The sequence below is a fragment of the Sturnira hondurensis genome, unplaced genomic scaffold, assembly GCF_014824575.4.
Source record: "Sturnira hondurensis isolate 20B ecotype Veracruz unplaced genomic scaffold, ASM1482457v3 Scaffold0021593, whole genome shotgun sequence".
In the NCBI taxonomy this organism is placed as follows: Eukaryota; Metazoa; Chordata; class Mammalia; order Chiroptera; family Phyllostomidae; genus Sturnira; species Sturnira hondurensis.
This window is the reverse complement of record NW_028094224.1, coordinates 79,311-88,906: the sequence shown is the minus strand read 5'-3', so window position 1 is coordinate 88,906 and position 9,596 is coordinate 79,311.

The window sequence follows — 9,596 nt, the reverse complement described above, 5'->3', positions numbered from 1 at the left end:
GGTCCTGTCAATTCAGCTCTGAGTCCTGGAAGCCTGAAGACAGCCCCCCTCCAAGAGTACAGGCTCTGCCACACCGGCCCTGTGATCGAGAGGTGCACTCTAGAGGCCGTGGGTCCATGACTGTGGGAAACATCTCTGCCTGTGAGTGTGATGGGTCCAGTCCCATCACCTGTGCGCTGTGGGTACAGCAACAGGGGCTTTGCAGAGAAAGCTGTGGGTCCTGTCACTTCAGCCCTGGCTCTGGGAATTGCAAGAAGCACCACCAGGGGGAGGAAGCTGTGGCTCCCAGTCAGCACTGGGTGTTTAGCAGGAGGAGAGGCCACACTTGGGAGGACACCTGGTCTTCTGACATCAGCCAGGGTCCCAAAGAGTGTGTGGGGATTCAACATGGAATAGTCTGGGGTGCTGTCTCATCACCTCGAGGTCTTGTGAATGTGGGGTGGGTCCCTCACTGAGAAAGTAGGGGGCCCTGCCATCTGAACTCTGGGTCCTGGGAGTGTGGGAAGGGGCCTCTCCCTGTGAGGAATGGGGACCTGTCACAGTGAAGAGGGACCTGACCTGGGAAAGACAGGCGTCCTGCCTGACAGCTGAGTCCTGTGGACATGGGAAGGCCTCCCCCTGACACAGTAGGGAGCCTGTCACACTGGCTCTGTCCCCTGTGTGTCTGGAAAACTGTCCCACCAGGGAGAAGAGTGGTTCCCATTGCCTCAGCTCTGGGGCCCCTGAGTGTGGGGAAAGGTCCCTCCCAGAGGGTGCAGGGGGTCCTGTCACATCAGCTCTGGGTGCTGCGAGGCTGGGGTCCGGTCACACTGGAGACAGGAGAGGGCAGAAGAAGGCAGTCAACGCTGTTGCCCCAGTTTTTCATCAGTGCAAGTCACAGACCAACACCAACCCTGAGGACTTCTGAGGCAGTAACTCCTGTAAAGAAAGGTCCCAACGCCAGCAACCGAGTTGGGCGGGAGCTACTATCCTCTGACACGTTCTGCTGATTCCTCCAGTCCATGTGCCACCCGCCTAGTTTTGCTGCAATAGCAAAGTTCACTTTCATCTTTAGGGAGAACTGGTCACAGTGGCTACAGCAAAGAAGACCCTCTCCGTCAACCACTTCACTTAGGGGACCGGAACTGTCCCCAAACTCCATCTGGGCCCTTCCCCTGGCCGAGCACACAGTGAGAACCAGACCCCCACTGGGGCGGCGTCTGCTTGGACAGGGACATTTGTCTCACCAGGGATATTTCTTACACAAATGCTGACCTTCCCTACTGGCACCGAACAGCCAGAGAAACGTCTGGAGAGAAAAGCGCGCTTGTAACCACCCTGCTGCCCAGAGGCCGCCCCTGTGCGCAGGTCCCTGGCTCAAGCGTCCGGAGCCTCGGAGTCCGCACGTGGGGTCCAGCGACCCTCTCCCTGTTCTCGAACCGAGGAAGAAAGGGGAAGACCTTCACCCCTTCGCCAAGCTCCCCGATGCCGATTTTCCCGGGTTTTCGTCTTTCATTACCAGGAAGGAGAGAGAGGGGTGAGCTAGGCAGCCTTGGAGAGCGCGTCCCTGTGAGCCTACAACCCGCTCCAGCTCTGCAAACCCCCGGACCCGCAGGGAGGCCGCTCCCCTGCGCTCTCCCTCCCCGCCCACGGGGGAGCGGACCCCCCAAACCTGTATGAGCACGCGGCCCACTGTCCGGTTTCCCACCCCATCGCCCTTCTCCCAAACCGTCCTGCGGTCTCTCAGGGTCCCCGTCCCCAAACCCCGCTACTCTCAGTCGCACCCGAATTCTGCACGGGCCCTGCCCCATTCCGTCCCCAATGTAACCGGTTCCAACCTTCCCGCGAGCCGGCTCCTGTCCAGCCCCCTTAGTCCCCACCGCTTCCCAGCAGGGTCCAGTCCTCCTTCCAGACGCTCCCCACCCTTCCCTTCTCACCCCGCTTTGCCCCCGAACCCCGACCCCGACCCCTCCGTTCTGGTCACTGCTCCTCTCAAAGTTCTTGACTCTCAGGGACCCGCATCACCCTCGCCCCCCTCCGCTCTCCTTCCCGAGACCTCCGCCCCGCAGGATCCCGCCGTCGTCCCTCCACCCATGCCGGATGCTCCTCCCAGCGCTCCCCGTCCTGCGGCCCCTGGGATGGAAGGAGACTGGCAGGCTGAGGGGGAACAGGCCGGGTCTGAGAAGGGCTCCGGGGCCGGGAGACCAGCGGGAACATCGGATCCGCAGGGAGGCCGAGCGTCCCGACAAACAGATGTGAGAAAAACGAATCCTGTTCCTCTTTAATTTCATCATTAATGAATTGACCACCAACAGAATTTTTTCTGACTCCTCACATTACCTCATTTCCTCATATTTTCTTTGAAGCATTGTCTATTTCTATCTTTTTACATAACTAAAGTAATACAATTTTATTATTGTATGATCCTTATTTACCTTGGTGAATCATGAAAAGCAATGTAATGACTACAAATAATACAATTTATTACAGTGAGGGGGAATAACACAGAGAAATATACACCTTTGTGTATATATATATATATATATATATATATACACAAAGGTGTATATTTCTCTGTGNACAGATACAATGCCTAACATTAACCTCAGGAAGAATGTGCATGATCTGTGTGAACGTGAACAAAATCTTAAAACGATGCCCAAAGGCACTTGAACAACTGGAAACTAACATCGTATTCTTTGATTAAAAAAACTTAAGGATATCAATTTCCCAACGTTGCTTATTAATTTATTGTGAAACAGTTTAAAATATCAACATTTTAAAACTAAAACAAACGCATGTTCAGTACACTTGTTAAAATGAGGAATAAAAAGAGAATTCTGAAAAAGCAAATCTATAAATACAACCTAGCCCAACTGAACATAACTATGTATTATGCTATAAATCTACACTATTCTAAACAGTGGGGTGATGGCCTTTGAATAGAGAAATTAATGGGAGAGAATACAAAATCTAATAATAAATGCAAAGTCAGATGGAAATTTTCTGTGACAAAGATCTCTCCTTAGATCTGTGGGAAAGTATTTGTAATATAATAAAAGATACTAGAACAACTGAATAGGAAAAATGTTGGCCCTCCTACATTACATCCTCTGCCAAAATCAGTTCCTTGATTGATTTTAGTAGCCACTCGTAACTAATATAAAACAATGAGAGCTATCTGAAATATGCAAAAAGATCTAAAGTGAAATAATGCGGAAAATGTAGGGAACTGTTTCTCATGTGTGGAAATGTAGCTCAGCACTCACGTGGAAAACCCGTGGGGAGCAAGTGGCACGCAGGACCACGCCCACAGAGAGGTTTTCTCATGTGGAGTCAGGCCTGTATTGTACCTACACTGCTATGAGACTTTCTGTTGCTAAAACTCCCTCACCCTGAATTGTGGCAGGAAAGGCTTACTGCAACTTCCTAAAATCTGAGCTAACCCTCCCAAGCATAGAGTGTGACCCGTTCAACCACTTTCCCCCTTGGTCTGCAACATTCTTCTCTTTCAAGTAAATAGCAGCATTCTTTCCTTTGCTATCTGTAAAAAGGAGTCCCCTGCAGTGAACCTGTGCATAGTAAATGAGGACTACCCTCCATGTAACGTACCCAGAGAAGCAATAAAAGCTTCTCCAGACACAGGCCTCTGGCCCTCTCACCCTCTCTCTCTCTCAGAGAGTGGCCATGCCATCCCTTTTTCTCCACAGGACTTCTGTTGTCTGTGTGTATTTGTTCACTATCAGCCACAAGACACACAGATGCTGCCCGCCAGGATCCATGTCAGGAAAATATGCTATATGAATATTAACCAAATGAAAATTATATAATAACATAGTAGACTTGAAGACAAAAAACTTCTACACATAAACAGGAATACTTCATATCAGAAAGTTCAATTTACCAGTAACTTCCAAATTCTTATTGGCTTAATAACATAAGCTCAAAATTTTATATAGAACAGAGCTACATGGAAAAATACATAAAATAATAATCTTTTTTAAAAATATATTTTATTGATTATACCATTACAGTTGTTCTATTCCCCCCTTCATTCCCCTCCACCCGCACACTCCCTCCTCCACCATTCTCCCCACCTTAGTTTATAACCACGTGTCTCAAGTTCTTTAGATTCTATATTTCCCCCACTATTCTTGCCCTCCCCCCTATCTATTTTCTACCTACCATCTATGCTATTTTCTTTTTTTTTTAATATTTTATTTATTTATCTTTTTAGAGGGGAAGGGAAGGAGAGAGGAAAGAAACATCAATGTATGGTTCCTTCTTGTGCATCCCCTGCAGGGAACTGGCCCCTGCCAGAAACTGGCCTGCAACCCAAGCATGTGCCCTGACTGGGAATCGAACCGCGATCGTCTGGTTCGCAGGCCCGCGCTCAATCCACTGAGCTACACCAGCCAGGGCTATGCTATTTTCTGTACCTTCTCCCCCCTTCTCCTCCTCCCACTCCCCTATTGCTAACCCTCCATGTGGTCTTCAGTTCTATGGTTCCACTCCTGATCTAGCTGTCCTCTTGGTTTGCTTTTGTTTTAGGTGTGGTTGTTAATAACTGTGAGTTTGCTGTCCTTTCACTGTTCCTATTTTTCATCTTCTTTTTCTTATATAAGTCCCTTTAGCATTTCATATAATAAGGGCTTGGTGATGATGAACTCCTCGAACTTGACCTTATCTGAGAAGCACTTTATCTGTCCTTCCATTCTAAATGAAAGTTTTGCTGGATAAAGCAATCTTGGCTGTAGGTCTTTGGATTTCATGACTTGGAATACTTCTTTCCAGCCCCTTCTTGCCTGTAAGGTCTCTTTTGAGAAATCTGCTGACAGTCTGATGGGTACTCCTTTGTAGGTGACTGTCCCCTTATCTCTTTCTGCTTCTAGGATTCTCTCCTTCATTTTAGACTTGGCTAATGTAATTATGATGTGGCTTGGTGTGTTCCTTCTTGGGTCCAACTTCTTTGGGACTCTCTGAGCTTCCTGGATTTTCTGGAAGTCTATTTCCTTTGCCAGACTGGGGAAGTTCTCCTTTATTATTTTTTCCAGTAAGTTTCCCACTCATGGCTGTTTCTTTCCCCCTGCTGGTAACCCTGTAATCCGGATGTTGGAACGTTTAAAGATGTCCTGGAGGTTCCTAAGCCTCTCCTCATTTTTTTGAATTCTCATTTCTTCATTCCTTTCTGGCCAGATGTGTTGTTCTTCCTTCGGGTCATTCCATTGATTTGAGTCCCAGTTTCCTTTCCATCGCTATTGGCTTCCTGGACATCTCCCGTCATTTCAATTACTTTAGCCTTTATATGTTCCTCTAATTTGTGACTATAATCAACCAGTTCTGTTAGCATCCTGATAAATAGTGTCTTGAACTGTGCTTCTGAGAGGCTGGCAATTTCTTGGTCGCTGAGAGTTATGAGCTCTGGGACTTTGAGTTCTTCTTGCGCATCTTTTGGGCTGTTCGTGCCTGTTAAGTATCAGGATCAGAGCCCTAGGTGTGCACTAGAGCACGGCAACTAAGTCGCTGGGTTGTGACGCTGTATGTGGGGGCGGGGACAAAGAGGATCAATGGCGTCTTGTCTGCCACCTGCTGCCTCCCGCCGCTGCAGCTACAGGTGCCGCAGCTGCCATGTCACGGGGCCCACGCGTTTCGTCCCACTGCACGCGACTGTGCCACCTCCATCAGCCCTTGCCCCCTGGGGCCTGTGTGGTCCGTCTCACTGTGCGCAAATGTGCGACCGCAGTGAGTCTGCCCCATACCCTGACTGCGTCTGGGCCACTTGCTCACCTAGGTCGGGGGATCTGTCCTTCCCGACCCAGCTCCGCTGCTGGCTTCACCCCTCTTACTGTCCCAGTTGCACAGTTAGATGTACTCGAACTTCCGTATAATTCAATTTTCTGTTCTTTGGCTGTGTCTTTGTTCTCCAAACCTTTGTTGTCTTCAAACTTGGTTGTGGGAGAAGGCACAGTGTTTCCACCTATGCCTCCATCTTGGCGGAAGTCCTGGATACAATATTTTAAACATATTTCATTTCATACACAGGGAAGCATAACTGGGGGGATGTTTATGCTTTTTAAAAATTTTCATTTATTAATTTGAAATAGAGAGAAAGAGTTGTTCACTTATATATTCATTCATTGATTGCTTCTTGTATGTGCCCTGACTGGAGAATGAACTGACCACCTTGGCATATAGGCAGGACACTCTAACCAACTGAGATACCAGGCCAGGGCTACTAGGGAAAATTTTTGAAAAGTGGAATTTCTGGGTCAGAGGGTATGAGGATGTTATTTCTGAATAGCTATTCTCGAAATGATCCGAGAGTCTGCACCAAAGGACTCTTCCAGGAGTCTTTCAGAGTACGGACACTGCACTTGCTTCCTCATCAGCCTCACAGATGTCAGGAGTCCTCTGGATCCCCATATGAGCCACCAAATTATGTTGGCCTTAAAAATATAGCAGGCAGTTATTTTACTAGCACATAAGGGGTTTGTTCAGAAATAGTAACAAAAAATACGATTCAGGACAAGCAAGCTTTAGCAAAAGATAGGTAAGCTCCACAAGTAAAGGACAGGAACATTATTTTACAGGGAGAAAGGAGGAAGTTGGGAGGGGTCATTTCAAATGAAAGTGCAGTGCAGAAAATCCTCAGTTCAGGGTGAGCATGGCTTCTCTGGCTGAGTTGCTGGGGAGTTGCTTTCTTCTGGGAGCACACAGTACCATTTTCATGTTGGGGCCTGTGACAGACAATTTTTCCTGTAATTGACCCTGGGTGGTGCAATGTGGAGCACCCCCACTGGCCCCCAACTCCTCTTTAGTGAGATTTCCCTTTATGCAGTTTCACAGTAACAATTACCGTTAGTTGGTGCAGTTCCAGTCCATGGAAATCAAGTTATATTTATGTGTTCAAAACGAGGTAGGGACCAGAAACACTCTTCCCACTTTCTCCCGTGAAAGCCAGTAGCAGCTAAACAAACCCTGCTCTGTGGAACCCTGCCCTCAAATTTGATATGCTATTTTTATGCAGAATACTTGAATGTTTTTCCAATACTTCTAACTTTATTTAGTGTTTGGTTTTAACTTGTCTCCCTATTTCTGAAACGTTTTTGCACCTGACTTACTTAAACATACCTATTACTCTTAACATCACTTAATGAGGCGTGAAATTCTGTGTGTTTTCCAGTATGCTTATTATGTCATTTAAATACTTGAGCCCTCTGGGACTTGTTTCGTGTGTATGACTTCAGCGGTCATAATTTACTGACTTACGTTTCCACAGAACGCAGTGCAGTCTTGACCACATCCTCACTGGTTATGCAGCTTTTGCTGGAAGTGGCTTTGATACGGGAGGGCACGGATGGGTCTGGAAGAAAGTTGGGGATCCCCACTACAGTCTAGTGGAACAAAGACACTTTGTCAGAGGGGCAGGAGGGCCACATCCACCCTAAAAACCGGCCCGGGCTCAGAGCTCCCAGACCCTGCAGAGTGGGTCTCTCTCCAGCCCCTGGAAAACAAGCCATGGAAAACACCAAGCCTCGCTGCAGGCTGTGTGACAGGCTCTCGGGAGACCCAGACCAGCGAATCCTCGCGGGGCGGGGCGGGTCTTCCGCTGGCCAGTCCGGAACCCAAAGGCCCCGCCTCCTGCCCCGCCCTTCCAGCTTATTCTGGCCGCTCATTGGTGGGCAGGGTTGTGATCGCAGCACTGATTGGGCCGCATCTCCCACGTCTCTATCCAGGTATGAATCTCGCCCCCGCCCCAGCGCCTTTTCTCTTTCCAAGGGCGGAAAGCACAGAAGCCCGGAGAGGAGGCTGGTCCGAGGTGGGCAGCGCAGCAGGGGCCCCCGGGAACTGACCGGTAAGCGGGGAGCCTTGCCACGTGGAACCCTTAGCCCGAGACCTTCAAAGCCCAGCTTGAGAGACCCCGATGCCCTCATCCTGAGGGGCCCCCAATCCCTTCAGCATCAAGGGGCCCACGTGCGCCAACCCGGAGGACCCCCACACTTAGACCCCCAAACAGCCCGAAAACCCCAGTTCCCCTCAGCTCGCGGCACCCTACGTGGAGCTCGCCCGGAAAGACCGAGTCTCCCCAAACTCAGAGACGCTAAATGCCGTCGTCCTGGAAACTAACTCCGTGTGGGGACCCGGAAGCCCCTCGACGAGAGGCCCCGAGTCTCCACCGCCCGGGTGTGACCCTCCCCTCCCCCCAGGCCTCAGCGTCCTCAGCCCGGAAGACGCGGGATCGAGTCCTCAGGGACCCCGAGCCTGTCGGCCTGAGAGACGGCGGTCGGCCGGGGACCGAGCCTGCATCCCGTGCGGGCCTCACCGGATCCCCGGGTGCGCCTCCGCACCCTTCCCGGGACAAGAGCGTTTCCGGTCGCCGCTGCCTCAGGCCCGGGGCCGCGCTGAGGCGGCACCTGGAGGGAAGGGCGGGAACAAAGGCCCCGCCCCCGCGGCTCGGTCCCTCCCCATCCAGGCCCTCGGCCCCCTCTCTGGGCGCCCTGCCAACAGGGAGAAAGGCCGGTACCAGAACGAGAAGGGGAACTTCCACGGGCTCGCCGGCCCAGGTAGCGAGTGCGCAGGCGCTCGGCCCAGGGGCCTGGGGAACCCACCGGGCTGCTGGGCTGGCCCCGGCTCAGACAGCTCCATCCGCCTGCAGCTCCCTCCTGTGTGGACACCGATGGGGGAGTTTGCTCCTATGTCAGGGCAGGGCTGGCGCTGATGGTGTAGCGCTCACAACTCACTGTAGACTCTCCCATCTCATCGGGGCCAATCCCACGGGCTTCCTGGTGCTTTCTGCTCCTCCAAGCTGTTTGCTTTCAGACAAAGGTTTTGTCTCTTTCCAGGTCTCAGGAAACCTGCGACCAGCTTTCCTGTTTCACCACCGCAGGCAGGCCACCGAGCTCCAGGAGGAGGACCTGAGGACGCTGATGAAGAATGGTCTCCCAGACAGCAAGGTGAGGGGCAGGAGGAAGCAGAGCTGCCCTCTCGACACGGACCTGGTGTAGGTCAGGCTGCATCTCAGGACATAACCAGGGAACAGGGTTTGCTTGTCCAGCGAACACACAGGATGCAGAACAGTGTATCGTACAGTGAGGGGATATTCCTGTAAACTTTCAAGTATGCAAAATCATCTTATATATTTATACACACATTAATAACCCGTAAATGTATAAGAATATACAAGTGAATAAGAAATTCAGAAGAGTTGTCATTGCAAGAGAGAGAGGCAGGTCTGGACGGTGAGGAGTGTCCCCATAACTGGCTGCCACATGGCCTGCATGGAGACAGACGGGAACAGTATTAACATGGTGATGATGGAGCTGCAGAGAGGGCCAGGGTCAGAAGTGGGTGATCACTGTATCATTTCCTGATATCGGCTATGGTGCCGTTCTGTCCTATATCATGAGTGTTTGATTGGTGGGGTCAGTCCACTTTCACGGGACTTGGGTTGAAACACAGCTGAAGTCAAGATGTGATCTTTAACTTGACTGGAATTGTGTTTCTGTGATCAGCAGACTGTGGATGCCAACCAGAGTCTAATGATAAGGAAGGGTGTGGGTGGCCAGTATGTGCACAGGGGGGAGGATCCCAGAGAAAGGAGGCGAGGGGGTGGTAGT